Below are 19,176 nucleotides of genomic sequence, written 5' to 3'. Positions count from 1 at the left end.
AGCTCCTTGACATTGGCATTGACAATGGTTTTTTTAGATAAGAAACCAAAAGCACAAGCAACAAAAGCAAAAATGAACAACATAAAATATAAACAAAAATAAACTAAAATGCTCTGCACAACAAAGAAAATAATCGAAAAAATGAAAAGGTAACCTGTGGAATGGGAGAAATATTTACAAACCATATACCTGAAAAGAGGTTAATATTCAAAATATATAAAGTACTCCAACAATTCAGCAACAACAAAAACTTCATAAAAATAAATTTTAAGATGGACAAAGGACTTGAATAGATACTTCTCCAAAGTAAACATATGCATGACCAACAGGGATATGAAAAGTTGCTCAAGACCATTAATCATCATGAAAATGTAAATTAAAACCACAAGATAACCTCTCTGTAAGGCTGGCTATTGTTATAAAAATAAAAGAGAATAAGTGGTGGTAAGTGTGTCAAACTGATACACTGTTGGAGGGAATGTCAATTGATACAACCATTATGGACAATAGTATAGAAGGTCCTAAAAAATAAAAAATAGAACTATCATATGATCCAGCAATCACACTTATGGGTATATGTGCAAAAGAATCAAAAGAAGGGTCTTGAAGGGAAATCTTCACTCCCATATTCCTTACAACATTTTTCACAATAGCTGAGATATGAAAACAACCTAAATGTTCATCAGCAGATGAGTTGATAAAGAAAATGTAGTATATACATAAAATAGAATATTATTCTGCATTTAAAAAAAGAAAGAAATCCTGCCATTTACAACAACATGGATGGATCTGATGGTGTCTGAATAAAATAAACCAGATTTGGAAAGACAAATAGTGAATAATCTCATTCAAATGTAGAATCTAAAATAGTCCAATTCATAGAAGCACAGAATAGACTGTCAGGGGGTAGGGGTAGAAAATGGGGAGATAGTGGTCAAAAGGTACTTTATTTATGCGAGATAAGTAAGTAGGATTTCTGGGGTGCCTGGGTGGCTCAGTGGGTTAAAGCCTCTGCCTTCAGCTCAGGTCATGATCCCAGAGTCCTGGGATCGAGCCCCGCATCGGGCTGTCTGCTCCGCGGAGAGCCTGCTTCCTCCTCTCTCTCTCTCTACCTGCCTCTCTGCCAACTTGTGATCTCTATCTGTCAAATAAATTAAAAAAAAAAAAAAAAGTAAGTAGGATCTCTACTAGATAGTCTAGTACCCAGAGATACAACCCTCTATTGCATATTCAAAATTTGCTGAGAAGGTAGATCTTATGGTAAGCAGTCTTATCACATGCATGCATCATCATCATCATGAAGGGGGTGGGAAGAAACTTTGGGAGGTTTTGGACATATCTATGGCCTTGATGGTAGTGGTTCCATAGGTTTACCTATCCCCAAACTCATCAAGTTGTATATATTAAATACGTACAGCTTTTCACATGCTAATCATGCCTCAGTAAAGGAGTAAAATTTGTGTGGGGACACCTGGGTGGTTCAGTTGGTTAAATTTTGGTTTAAGTCATGATTTCAGGTCGTGAGATTGAGCCCCACCTTAAGCCCTCGCTGGGCCTCCACGAACAGTCTACTTAAGATTCTCTCCCTCTCCCTCTGCCCCTACCCTCAACTTGCACAGGCATGCACTCATGTGTGCTCTCTCTCTCTCTAAAAAAAAAAATATGAAAAGATATAATTAAAAGAAGTCTCACTTCCCATCTCTCTCCCCTCTATTATTACCCAGAGGTAACAATTTTTATTTGTTTCTGATTTATCTTTCTGGAATTTCATTTTTTAAACTTAAGGAACTACATATATGCAATCTTATTTTACCTCCTTTCTTACACATAAAGAAAATAGAGAGTGTGAGGTATAGATCCAATTTTATCTGTTTTCATTAAGATTGTAATGATGTAGCTTTGCGCAGTGGCAGTACCGTAGCCAATGAGGTTTATCCGAGGCGCGATTATTGCTAAAAGATTGTAATGATGTAAATGGATTCATAGCTTCATATCTTTAGATGTTATGTAAAAGATATCCCCTTTTATTGATGGAAACAGTGGAAGTCACACAAATGCTCTTTTTTTAAGAAAAAAGATTTATTTATTTGGGAGAGGAAGGGCAGAGGGAGAGGAAGAGAGAATCTTAAGCAGACTGCATGCTGACTACAGAGTCCGAAGAAGGGCTCAATTTCATGATCCTGAGATCATGACCTGAGCTGAAACTAAGAGTCAGCTGCTTAACCAACTGCCCCTACACCAACCTTCTACAAACAGGTGTCCCCACACAAACTTTCTACAGTAGAATCTCTAGCAACTTTTATTTGCACTTACTCAAATGGAGAAGACTATTCCTGGTGCACATGGACAGATAGAAACATACACACTGTATTTAGTTTTGTAAAAAAAAAAAAAAATGATGTTAGATTTTGAAAACAACTATCATCAATTTCTAATTGATCCTGGTCTTTTTATCAAGGTTGCTACACTTGGATCTGCTTTTTCCAACAGCACTGATAATAGTTAACCTTAAGAAAACAACAGTGTTTGCTATTCAAAACAAGTGCATAGAACCCCCAAATGCATAAAGCAAAAATGATATAACTAAAAGAAGGAATAAATAATTCTGCAATTATAGTTGGCTATTTCAATGTCTCTCCATCCATGATTGATGAAGTAGACAGAAAACATACAGAATCAGCGAGCTAGGAAATGTTATTAATGACAATGGCTGGTTCTCTGCTTACATTCCAGGGGCTCTGACTACCAATCCTGCTTCTTTCTAGACACTTGGCATGGAATGTACTTTATGTGGTCTTTTAGCTTCTGACAGGTTGAGAACTTGGGAAAATGAGAACATGAATGTTGCATAATCAGCAATTCAGGGTATGGAGTACATGTTAAACAATCAAATGGGCAATTTCACTGAGACCTGTTCTAAGAACTGAGCCGACTAAAGAACATTTCAAGCAACCCCATCACCACCATAAAATATTCAGCAGGGCCACCCTGAACTACCATGCCACAAGGACTTTCAAGGACCTCTTGAAGAATTAGAGTTGCTCCCTCCTTCAGTGTCCTAGAAATCACCAAGCAAGGTCTCCAGAACCCCACCAGGAAATGAAAACCTTTGACTTAAATGCTGCAGGAATTTCCACAGTAGCAATAATGCCAGAAAGCAGACTGGAAGAGGGTGCCCTATTGGAAGGTCTAACACTATGAGAATCAGGAAGTCCAGAAGCTCTTCTCTAAATCACTCTGGTTCAAGTTCTTACATCTCAGACCTTTTTCAATGATTCAAGAAATATAGAAAACTCATCATATATCTTCTCTTGTTCTTACTGACTAGCAAAGATCAAGCACCAGGCCTAGAAGAACTACTGTGGGAGTATGTACGCTGGTGCACGGGTCATCTGGGAAAGAATGCCTGACCCAGGGCAGTGATTTGACAATAGGGCATACAGACACATATCAGAACCCTGGCTTTTCAACAAAACTGTCTGCAATGGCTGAGCATTTACCTGGGGCCATGAGATAGTCAACACTCAAGGCACGGTGATTCAATATGTTAATACCAGTCATGGAGGGTCTTGAGGAAAATAGATAGAAATTACATAGGTCTGGCTGTACCTTGGAAGATCAGTCTGAAACAAAAGGGTTTTGAAGATGGAAGAGAGAAATCTGTGAATATTGGCACTGAGCAAAAGACAAGTTTCTTTACTAAGTATTTCTTAGAGAAGAGTCTACCTTACAGTTTCTAGTATGTGGCTTAAACTCTAAAAACTAATTATAGACCATTTTTGTGACTTATCTGCATGCGTTTTCCAAGCTTTGTATGTGATAACTTTCTCAAATGCCTTTTTGGAAATAGAAATTAGGAGCCTGACACATTTCTTCAAGAGACTAAATGGTTGACCTTTACCACATTTCACCAAACAACGTATAAGGTAAATATAAAACCATAGAGCCCAGGAAAACATAAGGAGGCAAAACTGAGGCTGATGATAATCATCAGCTCAGATTCTAAGCTGTTGGGCTCCTTGGGTTTCCCCTTCTTTAAATCTGTCTTTTCTGGAAAATGGTGAGACCCACACCACCTATCACGTAGCAATATCCTTTGGGTCGACTAGGAGGTTTAATTTTGCCATTAAACTTGGAAGACTACAAGGAGAGTAAAGACTTCTTCAAATGTTAGGCAGAGCCATTGTCTAGAACGGGACATACCTGTAATCAGGGGCTGCCTTTTCCCTTTGGAGGTACGTCAGTCACTGTGTATGGAGAACAGTAATGAAAATTCTGAGCTTCCACCCAAGGAGGCTGGGAATACCAACAGGACTAGGAGTTTTCATGGTTATCAAACCTAAACTACTAAGTTTGTAAGACAAACTCGTAATACCTGCTACCTCCCTCCCCACAAAAAAAATTCCTTTATTTTTTTCTATTTTTCGGTTCAAGTATTTCTGAGCCTACAAAGTATGAACAAAGGAGAAAGTGAGGAGAGAAACCCATACAGCCATTTTGACCAAAAGCTGTGTTTATTCTCCATGCTTACTAGGTTTGGTGCTAAGAAAGAGTTTTCTAACAGTCGGTCTGTGTCATAAACTAGGCCAGAGCCCTTCATTTTGGCCCTTGGGAGATTAACCAGCCACTTGAATGCTGATTTAGTGCTTAGAGGAGTAAAGACTTTAAAAGTCATGGGGCTATAGCTTGCAGAGTTTTGAAAATAAATCTTTCAGGCTGCAATGCCGGGCATTACCGCTGAGTATATTTTTAAAGGGCTGAGGCTTCTATTCATCTCAAACGATTTCTGTGAATTCCCAAGTAAGAGAAAGTCTTCAAATTACTGTATACTTTCCTCCTGCAAGCTTTCACCCCCAAAGAAACTATTTGACGGAACATTTTTAAGCCTATTAGTGAATGTGAATACATACGCTTCCCATCCCAGAGGTGCAAAGGACACAAAGACCACAGTTTATTACGGGAAAGAAATTCGATGGACAAATGACATTAAAGGAAATATCTGTTAATGATGATGAAGTTACTATCACTCTCTTTTCACCTAAGAAAAATTTCTGTTCTGGTCTTGGCTGGTAGTGAGGAAACCTAGTTAAAATCTCATTAAAGAACCAAGCCAACATCACAGGGGCTTAAAAGAAAGACTTAACATATTAATTTGCAGAACAAAGCCCGCCCAAGCCTACAAACAATCTATTAGCACATTTGGCAATGCAAGGCTTTAACACCCAGTTAGAACTACAACCTCGGGAAGCCCAGGCCTTCGAGCCCCCTTCCCCGTCCTCACCCCGCCCCCAACCCCTTTGCACCTGGACCCTGGTTTTTGTGTGTGTGTGTTATGAAGAGGGTTATTTTGCCATGGAGAGAGGAGGACTTTCATGACTTCAAACATGGACATTAGATCAAGTTTTTATCTTCTCCCATAATCCTGTCTTTGATGTCACCAGACTGAAACCTCTCAGAATAGAAAGGGAGAGACGTGAAAAGCAGCCTAGTTAATTTATATGTTTAAGTGCCGCTGCCCTAATTCGCAGGGTAGCGTTTGCATTGTCTTCTGCTTTGCATCCTAAAGGCGGGCTTCCACCAGGCAATTATGAATGGCCCTTCTGAACAAATAATTGAAATTCACAAGTTGTGGGGTAGGGTTAAACAATGTCTGGGTTGGAGGTGTGAGGTCATCCATGTTCCCCGGGGCATTATTAAAGTTACAGACATTCTCCTCACAGGATGAGTATTTGTCTTACATTAACTTTAATGGAGACTAATCAGGTAAGCTACGTGCGCTAAGAACTAAATAATCTTGGGGAGACGCTCCTCACAAGGCAGTCGGGGATCTAGGGCTTCTTTGCCCTGTGAAAGCAGCAAATGCTCCCGGAAACATGGGGTTCCAACATGGTGGTCCAGTTTCAAAATGGGAGTGAATATAAAATGGATTTAATGGCTAGAAAAAAAAGTCCTTTGACGGTAAGAAAAATGGTGACCTCTGGATATTCTAAGAGTTCTACAAGTCCAACAGCTTAGCTTTTCTCTTCCACACAGCTGGGCTAGTGTCATCTACAAAGGAGGCTCGGGGTGATCGTTCAAAACGAGTACATTTGCACATGTGCATTCATGTTCACACACCCTTCGATGACTAATTAGAAATTATTTACTCCAAGTCCAGTTCTGCCCTCTGCTGTGTATGCCCAAATTACCCAATACGGTGGCATGTTCTCCAAGGAAAAGATCGATGCTGGCTTGTGAAACGTAATAGGATCTTGCATTATCATGAGTTTTTTGTTCTAAAGTAGAATTCAGTGGAAGGCAGCACAAACAGCAGTCCTAGAATGGGTCCTGTTCACTGAACTTTTACAAGACTCTCTAAATAAGGAAAAAAGAGATTCTCATATCTGAGGTTGTCTTACTACTCAGGGCTCCAAATTAATGGCCCCACCCACATCCTAGTGAAAAAGCCAATGAATCTCAACAGGACTGTTGTAATAAAACAAACTATATTTACTGATGAAAACAGTGATCATTCGGTGAATGAATGGTGATGTTTTTCTGGAAGGTTCTAAATGCCACCAGCTACACCTGTGTGAAAGACTCTCTAACTTTTTCTACCAAGTGCAAGAAAATTTGTTGCATTCTCCCAACAAGATTTCCTGAAGTCAAATTTTTTTCTTTAAAGATTTTATTTATTTATTTGACAGAGAGAAATCACAAGTAGGCAGAGAGGCAGAGAGAGAGAGAGGAGGAAGCAGGCTCCCCGCCGAGCAGAGGGCCTGATGCGGGACTCGATCCCAGGACCCCGAGATCATGACCTGAGCCGAAGGCAGCAGCTCAACCCACTGAGCCACCCAGGCGCCCCCTGAAGTCAAATTTTTAAGCAATGAAACAGACTGTCTCCTCTATCCAAAACCTTAATTCATATTGTGATATTCTCATACGAAATTCTGTTTTCTTTTTTTCCAGAAAATCTTAAGTCATCAAGAAAATCTCAGAATAAAATGGGGGGATTGGACTTGCAGGAATTTATAGTCGTGCACACAGTTGTATGCCTACAGGTGAGCAAAAGTGAACGGATGCAGATATAAATGTTCATTGCAGTGTTGTTTGTAATCATAAATTATAAACCTTGTACATGACCCTTAACAGGGACTGGTTAAATAAATATGGTACCTTGTGAAATGGATGAGGCCATTAAAAAGAATGAATTAAGGGTGCCTGGGTGGCTAAGTCAGTAAGCATCTGCTTTCAGCTAAGGTCATGATCCCAAGGTCCTGGGATCGAGCCCCACATCGGGCTCCCTGCTGAGCAGGAAGCTTGCTTCTCCCTCTCTCACTCTCCCTGCTTGTATTCTCTCTCTCTCACTGTCTCTGTCTCTGTCAAATAAATAAATAAAATCTTAAAAACAAACAAACAAACAAACAAAAAAGTGAGTTAAATTCAGAGATTATTTAAGGACTTCAAAGTCCTGAACATCGGAAGTATTACAGTGCTCTCCCAACACATAATTCCAATTTAAAATAAATTTAAACTGCGAAACTCAAAACTCCTTATATACTAAATCAAAATAGCTTCTTTCTAGATTTCTTTTTAGATTCTGAGTATCTTGCAACATACTTTGTGTAAATTTATCAAAGTTGTCTTCTTCCTTCCTTCTTTCCTTTCCTTTCCATTCCTTTCCTTTCCTTTCCTTTTTTTCCCCTTAAGATTTATTTATTTATTTGAGAGAGAGAGAGAGTGTGTGTGTGTATGTGTGTGGCGGGGGGAGAGGAGGAGCAGAGAAAGAGGGAGAGAGAGAGAATCCTCAAGCAGATTCCCTGCTGAGAGCAGAGTCTGATGCAGGGCTCAATTTCAGGACCCTGAGATCATGATCTGAGCTGAAATCAAGAGTCAGGCATCCCACCGACTGAGCTATCTAAGTGCTCCTTTTCCTGTCCTTTCCTTTATTTGTCCCTGCTTTGCCAATGCCTGTCAAGCAATGCAGCATTCGATAGATATAAATATAAATCTATATTTATATAGAAATTACATATTGGGAGATATATTGTTAAAAAAGGGGGGTAGGATATCATCTGTAGTGTGGTAATATTCACAAAAATATTAGTTGTAAATGCCTGGACACATTTACAGAAGTACTATAAGCATTTGGCAATAGTGGTTAACACTATTGAGAAATGGGATGAGATTGTGAGGAACATGTGAGAAATGGACATTCCTCTTTTTCACTTAATACACTTATGTTTCAAAATGTACTTTATCATGAGAATGTATTTCTTTAATGATTTAAAGTAAAATTAAAAGGTTAAGAAACCGGGAGTTTAAAATTTTTAAAATCCCATTGGCATGGTTATAGCCATCTAGATGAAGCCCTTAGACTTGGGGCTCTTTAACAACCACTGTTCAACCACCTAAATAGGAATCAGAATCACATAGTGAATTCTTCCAAGTCCAGGGAAGAGAACTGATTTACTCTGAGATAAAACGCAGTTTCCATTTTCACTATCATGTGGGTTTGGTTCCTTGAGACAAAGACTTTTATGATCCTCAGTTTTTCTGATTCAATAGAAAAAATAAAAACTAGTATTGGAAAACCAAAAACCAGCACAGAAGAGAATAGTGGCCAAGACCAAGACTAAGTCAAAGAGCCTAGGTCTGAATCTTTTCCTCAATACTTGCTTTCTTTTTAACGTTTTTATTTATTTATTTGAGAGAGAGAGTGCAAAAGAGAGCATCAGCTGGGGGAGAGGTAGAGGCAGACTTCCTGCTGAGCAGAGAGAGCCCAATATGGAGCTTGATCCCAGAACTCTGGGATCATGACCTGAGCCAAAAGCAGTCACTTCACTGACTGAGCCACCCAGGCGTCTCCAGTACTTACTAACTTTGTGATTTTTGGCAAGTTACTTAATGTCTCTGTTCTTACTAACTTTGTGAACTTGGGCAAGTTACTTAATCTCTCCATTCTTCATGCCCTCCTCTATATAATGGAAATAATAGTTCTCATTTCAAGGTATTGTTGGGAGCATTAAATATGATGATTGGCACCAGTGCTGTGCATATAAAAAGCACTTCATTATTACTAGCTATGATTAAAGATTTTTTTATCTTAATATATACTGGAAGTTTATATTCTCACATAAAGAATCTGATTGAATCCTCAGAACAGGAGACAAGAGGTTCAAGAAACCCGAGTTACAGTCCATTGGGCTGGCAATGGATTCTTTGGTTTTCCACAGATCTGAATGCACTTATTAACCAAGCTGACTTAAGATCCAAGACCCTCCCTGATTGAGATCCTATTTTCCTGGAGAAATCTCAGATGGATAAACTCAGCACAGAGAAGCACCTCAGGGGAGGCTGGGTCAGCCATATTGCATGAGACCTTACAGTTAGCATTTTTGTTAGGTGTATTAACCAAGACTCAGACTCGGAAACTTAGACAGTGTTCCGTCAGGTGGAATTCACTTTATTTGAGTTCCAAATCCTGATGTATAAAACCAAACCATGGGAAATATAACTGCGACGTAGACGAGGTAACTCATGTTGCCTGACCAGAGTGAGTTCCATGTGGGTGATCTACACAGGAAACCAAATTAGAGCCTGGAAGCTTGTTTAGTACTTGTAGACTCAGAGCTGGGGGAGTTAGATATTGTGCATTTTTACAGATCTCCAAAGATCCTTCCTTGACAAAATGACTGAGGAAGCTCTAAGGGCTGAGAGTCCCTCCAGGTTTAAGGCTAGATGGGCTCCTTTTCTTTAGGGGATATAACTGTTACCCCTTTCCAGACTGACACATTCTTTCCTTTAATATGTTAGTACTGTGTCTTTTGTAAAGTCTGGATAAGCATGAGCTCTTTGGGGCAATTTTCCTCTCTGAGTATGCATCAATAACCCATGTTATAACTTAGTTCTCAGATGATAGATTTTGTTTTTCCTTCCTAGGATTAAAATCTGTAGGGCTGTGGTTCTCAAAGCATCTGTAGTAAAAAACCAGCTCCCCCCACCCTTATCCACTCTGAACTGATATTTTTGTTAAAAACAATAAAAATGTCACAATGATGTTATTCTGCTGTAAACATATCTAGACTGACACTGTCACTTTCGGTACTTCTCTTTTGGGACTAGTAAGAGTTCGAGAACCACCACCAATCCACAAACCAGACTTTGAAGGGCACTGCCCCCCACATACACACTTGGTTGAATTTTAAACTCTTTTTTAAATAAACACTCATTTCCTAAACATACATTTCTCCTTATTTCCTAAGCACACATTAGGCTGTTCCCCCTTGTCCTCTCAATAGGAGGTTCCTTCATCTTTTTAATCTTCACTTCTGGAAGTCCTGGCAGGTTTCTGAGGGCCCACTCAAGCCATAACTCAGCTGGATGGCCATTTCTCCTCCTCAGACCAAAGTTGCACTTTGTGTCTCCCAGACTATGCAACAGGGTCACAGTTAAGATTTCCCCCGAAATAGTCTCTGAGTCAAGGATTCATGCACAAAATATTTATGTGAGAAATGATTTCAGAAACACTGGTAGAAGACTGGGCAGAAAATTGGGAAGAAAAGGAAGAGAACACAGCCAATGGAGTGTTTATTTTTTAGAATGAATATTCAAGCAGGGTTCACATGTGTGATTTTCTTACTAGATGTCAAGTAAGTACGATATCAATCTTCCCTCTTCAGAAGGTATTAGTAAATAGAGTAATTCTTCCTATTTTCTTTAATTGAAAAGAGACTTTGGCTTCTTGAATAAAACCCATATGCATTGCCCTGTCTGCATATCCCTGGACAGAGAAGCTCTCTGGAGCACTGTGTCATTTCAGATGCAGATAGTAAAGCACTGTTCTAGAAGGAGCAGCGCTTTTCAAACACGAATGTGTCACATACCACCCTAGCATCTTGTCAAAATTCTGATTCTGATTCTGTATATCCTGAGTAGGGTCCAAAATTCTGCTTTTCTGTCCAACATCCTAGTGATGCTGAAGCGGCTGGTCCTCAGACCATACTTTGAGTAACAAACACAGGTAATAGAATCAACTGTGTGATGTTTAGGTTACTGGCCCATTAAAGATCTTTGTTGTACATTCCAGAAAGGCTTCAACTCCATGTCCACTGCTAAGCTGGAGGCAATTCATACAGCTCCTAAGAGGCAGCTAAATTTTCAGGGATTTCATATGCCAGTTGTTAACACAGTTGGTGGTTGCAAACTCATCATGGAGGGGATATTTACACCACAGAAATTGGCAAATGCTGCAGAACAGGATTCGTATTTTTGAGAGAGCCAGTATATTAGCACTCACTTGCTTTCAACTCAGAAAACTACCCTGCCCTGTCAGGCATATAGCTAGACTGCTCTGAAGGTCCTTTTGTCCTAAGTGGGGTAGGGGGTGGGGAGGACTACAGCATGTAAGAACTCAAGAATCTTTAACCAGGAATCAGCATCGAAATACGAGTCAAGGTGATGGCTGTTGTTATTATTATCATTAGTTATTTTGTTCTTTGGAATTTTTACTATGAAGATATTTCAACAAAGCAGAACTATTACACTATTGTCCATAAAAGTGGAAAGGGTGAACTATTACATAGCCATTAAAAATTATTGGGGCGCCTGGGTGGCTCAGTGGGGTAAGCCTCTGTCTTCCACCGGGGTCATGATCTCAAGGTCCCGGGATTGAGTCCCTCTTTAGACTCTCCACTCGGTGGGGAGCCTCCCCCCGCCCCCGCTGCTCTGCCTACTTGTGATCTGTTTGTCAAATAAATAAAATATTTTTAAAAAATTATTACTAAGCCTCTAGAAATATATCAAATATGTAGAGGTTATGGTAAGCAGAAAAAGGGGAACATAAACATGGAATTTGTTATTTGTGGGTTAATTTAAACTATGTAGAAACATGCATGCATATGACAAAAAGAAGGAAGTATTTACAAAAAATTAGTTATGTTATAATGCTAGCATTAGAAAGTTTTGAAAATTTTTCTGAACATGTCTTTGCAAATAAAACATAACAAAACATTCCGATAATTCTCACTATGTGTCTTTCCAATTAAAAAATATATATAACTAAAAGTAAGAACAACCAAGCAAAGTCAGGAGATGTATTAATAATATTTAACATTTATTGGTGTTATATGTGAAGAGCACTGTTCTGTTCTTTATAAGAATTAGCTCATTTAATCCCCATAACCACCTATGGTCTAGCAATTCTTTTCACTGCCATTTTCCTGGAAAGGAAACTGAGGAATGTGAAGGTTTTGTAATTTTCCCCAAGATAGACAGCTGATAAACCACATAGATGGGTTTCAAATCCAACTCTTCTTGACATTGATAAATTCCTGACCTTTGTAAAATAGTTTTGCCAAATTCTTTAAGGGCCAATAATCCTAAGGCAAGAAAGATTCAGCCATAACTCTTTCTTTGTTTGTAAGAAGTACACTTGGACCTGTAAATGAAAAATACAAATCTAAAGGCAATTAGTTTTTGTTTTGTTTTGTTTTGTTTTTAAGCAATCTCCATACCCAACATGGGCTCCAACCCACAACGCTGAGATCAAAAGTCCGTGCTCCACCGACTGAGCCAGACTGGTGGCCCTAAAGACAATTTGTAAGAGACTTGACAGCCACCCTCCTGAAGTAGTCAGATCTGTGCAAACTGAGATAAGAAGTGGCATCTCGTTTTTCCAGGCAAAGGTGAGCTACAATCCCGTTCTAGCTTGTCCCCTAGCTCTCTCTACATCATTTTTCTCTAGTAGCCAAAAGGTATTACATGGTTTAAATTTAGGATATTGGCAAACATCTGACCTCTCTCTTCTCGTGTTCATCATTGGGCAGTGTGGATGAATACCAAGCAGTTCACCCTACGGTGCTCATTTGTCTGGAAGAGCAATGTATGACAGTTAGTCATTCAACAAACATTTGTCAAGATCCCAATGTATAGAATTCTTAAAAAATGTGTGGTGTAAATATAGTATATATAAACATAAGGTATAATCCTTCTTATATGCAGCTATATAAGGAATTTTATTCCATGAAATAGCATTAATTTTATCAGCACAGGGTACCAACTGTCCTGTTAAATACAATGGACAAATGCCTAGCCTTTTTTCTTTAAAAATGTAGCAGAGGGGGTGCCTGGGTGGCTCAGTGGGTTAAGCCTCTGCCTTCGGCTCAGGTTATGATCTCAGGGTCCTGAGATTCAGCACCGCATCGGGCTCTCTGCTCCGCGAGGAGCCTGCTCCCGCCTCTCTCTCTGCCTGCTTCTCTGCCTACTTGTGATCTTTCCCTCTCTGTCAAATAAGTAAATGAAATATTTTTAAAAATGTAGCAGAGTGAAAATTTCTCCAGATGGATAAATAAGTGAGCTTGTACTAAGATATTATGAAATGAACTGGTAAAGATTATGATTGCATTACTTTCATTTTAAGATCAAAGGGGTATTTTCCCTTAGAAAGAGTCAATATTTGATTTTTTACAAATAACCACAAAATTGGAACAAAAAGGTAATATTATTCTAATAAAATTGTCTTCAAGCATTACAAAACAGGTTTTGCAGTTATCTGGTTGCATTGCATTGTCAGTTGAATAAAAAATTCAGACTAGCAATCTTTCATTTCCAAAGACAGTTTAACTGAGTTCCAGTTGGTTTTTGCAAACAAACATTTTTCATTTTAAAAATTGTTAAACAGAATTGAGCATCTTTGTAACTTTCCAGCTCCAAAATGCAAATAAATTGTCCTCTAGGTGCTCCTTGTGTATTGTTACAAAACCTACATCCTTTTCACCTCTTTTATCGTCCCTTTTATGGCCATTAATTTTTAATTCTGGAGACATAGTCACTGTGTTTCTGGTTCTCTGGTGGGAGATAAATGTGATTTAGATCCTGTTTTATGTATGCTTGGGGTTGATGGTTCTGATTGTATCTGTTCCCCCAAGAGAAAAATTGCTGGTTTTCACAACCCCTTCCTGGCTGGTCATAAAACAAATATTAAATAATGGCAATAAGCTATGAATGTCCTATAGTGCTCCAATTTCCAATTAAATGATTGCTGATGAAGTATGGCTGATGGAAAAACAGATCCTGTAGAGAATTCACATGATGTACCCAACGTATAGACAATACATATTTCTTGGACCCTCGAGACCCACTAGGACAGGTACAGAATGTCAACTGGTGTTTCTTGAGCCGTACTTTTGTAACTTACAGCCCGTGTTGGCATGTTGGGAGCACAGACACTACCCGAGCTGTGTCTTCTCCAAACTGGATTTCAGATTCCCAAACACAACTATAGTTCAGACACTTAAAATAAACAAACACTATAAATCTGTTACATTTAATATTTTGTGTACCCCCCAATAGCCATTTAATATGAGGTGTGTGGAGGAGTAAATGTTTTTAAAACCTTCAGCTCTTCCATTTTTTTTTAAGCAAGGAATCTGCCAGAAAGACCTGAAAGAATTTAAAAATGTGAGTATTCATGATATTCTCAAACTTGTCCCAGTAAATACTGACTTAATAACTGACAATTTTGCTTACAGACATATAATTTACTCATTGGTATTATTATAAGTCTTCTGCAGTGATACCGGCTAAATGTATAGGATCTGTCCTAAAATGTTGCAAAGTGGGTATTATAATCAAATTATACATGGGTATATGCATAACCCTCTGCACCCCCTCCCATAACCCCCTCACCCCTACCACCACTCCTAACCCCCACTACAAACACATATTAAGTCAAACAGGGATACCTTCTTATGTATCTGTGAGAGATCTTTTTTGGAAACTACTAGATATGTCCCTCGCTCTTCTCAAATCCTTACAATTTATTCCTCCCTCCAGAATTATGTTAAATCTTTTTTCTTTGTAGCAGCAAATGTTCATGAACATAATTTAAAGCTGAATGGTACCATTTAATTAGGGATCTCTTTACAGATTGCTACAATGCTGAGCACTAACTTAGTTGATCCCAAATACACACTGAGTCTTTACCCATATAACATTAACCACATATGAACATTCACAAGAGGCGGGGCCTTTCAGATACACTGAAATAAATGATTTGCAAAGAATCATCAAAAATTGATTTGTTCAGAGCTGTGTCATGTTAAATAAATGTGGGATTCAGTTATGAGAAGGGAGAAAAATGTGCTTTGACTGCTCATACATTATCTTTTACTAAGAAAGGGAGAGAAGGAGAGAGGGAGGGAAAAAGGGAGGGAGAGAGGATGGAAGGAAGACAATTTAATGAGGAAAGGAAAGAGAGCTGGACTGGTAGTTATCTAAAAATTGGTCCTGGCAATTTTTGTGCCATTTACTTGCTGTATCACCTTAAGAAAGCCAGTTCACTTCCTGAATATCCGTTTGCTCCATCGAAAACAGTAATGATAATACATACTTTCCAGAGAATGAAATGAGAATTTCATAAAAGAGCTTTGGCAACTGCATACCCACATAGGTCAGTTCAGTGTGTGAACTCAACTTCTGTTTCTCTTACATCTGGATGAGAAGGGAAACTTCTTGTTTCCTCACTTGAGTTGAATTGTATTTGTGATCTGAGGGGTTTAGATCATGTCCTAAAGGGTTGGTGGCTTTAGACATTAGTCAGATCTTCTTTACTCCAATGTTTTTCAAACCTATTTATACAAATTGCTGGAGATCTTGTTAAAATGCAGGTCTGGGTGAGACCTGGGCTTCTGCTTGTCTACCCAGCCCACAGGTAAGACCGGTGCTTGCTAGCTCTGCTTGGTTCTTGATAAGGTTAGGGTTGCTTCAACATGTCCACACACTGGGCACACATTATTTATTGGATCAGAGCACAGAGTTGTAAGTGCTGCTGCTGATGTCATTCGGGTTTTTTCCATGGTGATAAATATGTCCTCTGGGAATGACTGCAGCCAACAAAGAGGACTGTAAATGGAATGACAGGGTGAGGCAAGCAGGCGGGAGAGTGGTCTATGGAAGAATCCGCTGCTTCTCCTCCTTCTCCTGGCTGTCACTCATGATGAATGGCTCAATGCAGAAAGGTTGGACTCCAGTGCAGTGGTGAGTTGCAATTAAACTCTGCATGCATCCTTTGCCAAGCCCCTCATTAGCATACTGTCCATAAGATGTACCATAATTATGGCCCATAATGCATACCATATCAAAGTGGAGACAAGCCTTTATTTTGGTGGCTTGTTACAAACCTGAAAGTCTGCCGCTCTTATCAGGGAATTTAATTTGCTTTGTTGAAGCATAAGTTTTGGCTTTGTAACATCAAGAGGAAGCAACGTAAGAAATCTGGATGCCAAATTAGAGTGAAAAGCACAAAGACCAGCTTATCTTCATGAAGTCATTCATACACCATAGTCTCCATCATTTTATCTACTCATTCATCCAACAAATATTTATTGAGTCCCTGCAACGTGCTAGATGCTGTTCTGGGACCTAGAATAAAGCAATGAACAGAACAAACTTCCCACCCTGATAGAGCTTATGGTTTGTGTGAACAAATAAACACAGAACCTGCCAGGTAGGAGTAAATGGCACAGCAGGAAGAAACCAAACAAAGTAAGGAAGAAAGGAAAAGATGTGAGAGTTCTATTTTATATAGGGGGCTGGGAGCAGAGGTGGTAGGGGGCAGAGAGGACCTAAGGAAGGGAGAACAAGACACACGGATCTATAGCTAAAGAGATAACTAGACAGAGAGAAAGGAAGGAATCAAGAACTCTAAGATTTCTGCCTCAAGCAATTGCAAGAATCAGGTTGCCATTTTAATGAGGACCTTATGTAAGCAAATGAACCGAGTATTAAAATATTCTGGGCACCATTCTTCTAAATTAAATTTAAAATTCAGTTTTAAACTGATAGGGAAAAGAGGCAAAAAAGAAAATGAGCCTTGTTGTCTCTCTGAAAATCTGATAAGAAGCAATCCTCTTTAAAACACATGCCATTTTTTTTAAGAACTAGAGAATAATGTTTCATTTAAACCATTTTTTATATAAATGGTAATTATTCTTTTAAATACAGTCTTTTTTTAAAGTTTATCTAATTTGCATACATATATTCCTCTGATCTATTACATACGTTTAAAAAAAAACTGGTACTATGTATTTATTTTAGAAGACCTGTTAAGGATCAATAATATATCCATAGGTCAAATCAATACATCAAAAAGTCAAAAAGAAACGTATCTATAGATTCAGAAAAAACTTCTAATAAAATTCAACACTAGGAAACTTCTGGCTTCCAGGAATATAGAGTAGGCATACTTTTCCTTATTTCTCCCACTAAATACAACTAAAAACCCTGGGTATTATATATTAAACAAATATAAGAAATCTCTGAAAGATAAAGAGAAGAAGGCAGACTGGCTAGAGAGCGTGGGGCCATGGAATGTCACAGTGGTGAATTCCCCAGGTTTTCTTTTTCTTTCATACATCTCAGCTTTAGAATTGAAGGAGATGGTAAATCAGAAACACCAATGGGCACAGATGAGAAAAATGCAAACAAAACCTGCTCTTTCTAGCCAAAAGACCATGAGAGGAGTAGTCTTGAAGGATGCAAACTCTCAGCTGATGACCACCTACCTCAAGCAGGCAGCACAGAAGAGACTAACCTATTCCTACCCTCACCAGCAGAGACTGAGTGGGAAACTTAGACTTCCATCTTTGTGTGGCTGTAACAGGCATCTCTGCAACCTGCCATGATGGGATCAGAAAAGGCTACACAGGGAGCTGGGACTTCTGTCCCCACTGCTGGTAACTTGGTCTTCCCCCACAGCTCTGCTATGTCCATGGAGACCAAACGCAGAGCCTGGATTCCACCAAACATGGTGGTAAGGTAATGTTTCATCTCTCCCAGATGAGGTAAGGTCAAAGAATGCGAAGTAAAGAGTGAGAAATTTTCTCATGACCCAGCAGTAATGGGCCACCTCCCAGGGGTGGCATTGAGGACCACGGGAAGGGCCAGAACTCTCCTCCCCTCCCAGCATCACAGGCAATCCCTCCAACTCAGGTATCAAGAGAGGCTGAGTGGAACTGGGCTTCGACCTTCGCCTGACAGACAGGAGGCATCTCACTCTTCCACTCTGATGGAGTAGTGCCGGAGAAAGCCAGCTGGAACAGAGGTGTAAATAAGATCCTGAGTCTTATAACACATTATGAAAATGTTCAGGTTTCACCTAAAAACTACTTACCATACCAAGAGGCAGGAAAATCTCAGATTGTATGAAAAGGTAATCAATAGGTGCCAATAGAGATAGAATTATCTGGCAAATCTTTTAAAGCAGCCATGATAAAAATGTTTCAATAAGCAATTATAAACATGCTTGAAACAAATGAAACATAGAAAACTTCAGCGAAGAAATAGAAAATGGGGGCACCTGGATGGCTCAGTGAGTTGAAGCCTCTGCCTTCAGCTCAGGTCATGATCCCAGGGTCCTGGGATCGAGCCCCGCATCGGGCTCCCTGCTTGCAGGAAGCCTGCCTCCCCCTCTCTCTCTGCCTGACTCTCTGCCTGCTTGTGATCTCTGTCTGTCAAATAAATAAATAAAATCTTTAAAAAAAAAAAAAAGGAAAAAATAAAAGAAATAGAAAATGATGAAGAACCAGGGGCAGCTGGGTGGCCCAGTCAGTTGAGCATCTGACTCTTGATTTTGGTTCAGATCATGATCTCGGGGTTGTGGGATCAAGCCTTGTGTAGGGCTCCATGATCAGCAGGGAGTCTGCTTGAGCCTTCCCTCCCTCTCCCACTGCCCTTCCCCCTGCTCTCTCTCTCTCTCTTAAGTAAATAAATAGATCTTTTAAGATTTTTTAAAATGTTATTTAAAAAAGAAAATAAGAAGAACCAAATAGATTACTTCAGATTATAGCAATTGGAATAAAAATTCAGTGGATAACAGAAGGAAAAAAAAAAAACCCAGTAGACAGAAAGCTAGAACTCCAAAGAACAGAGAGAAACAGACTGGAGGAGCAGACAAAGCCTCAAAGTCCTGTGGTACTAAAACAAAAGATCTAGCATTGTGTCATCAGATTCTGGAAGAAGGGGGGAAAGAGGGAAGAGCTGAAAAAGTACTCACAGAAATGAAAGATGAAAACTTGGCAAATTTTGCAAGAGACATAAACCCACAGCTTCAAGAATTTAAGTGAATGCCAACGAGATTAACCCAAAGGAGTCTGCACTAAGACACATCATAATTAAATTTCTGAAAACTTAAAGATT

General features: G+C 39.3%; 1 pseudogene; it reads left to right on the top strand.

Annotated features, from left to right (window-relative positions):
• The first annotated feature begins 1,895 nt into the window (after positions 1 to 1,895).
• LOC122917841 lies at positions 1,896 to 2,015 on the top strand (annotated as a pseudogene).
• Positions 2,016 to 19,176: the final 17,161 nt, after the last annotated feature.

The sequence above is a fragment of the Neovison vison genome, chromosome 9 (genome assembly GCF_020171115.1).
Source record: "Neovison vison isolate M4711 chromosome 9, ASM_NN_V1, whole genome shotgun sequence".
NCBI lineage: Eukaryota > Metazoa > Chordata > Mammalia > Carnivora > Mustelidae > Neogale > Neogale vison.
The sequence above is the reverse complement of the archived record's forward strand: the minus strand, read 5'-3'. Positions and strand labels throughout refer to the sequence as shown.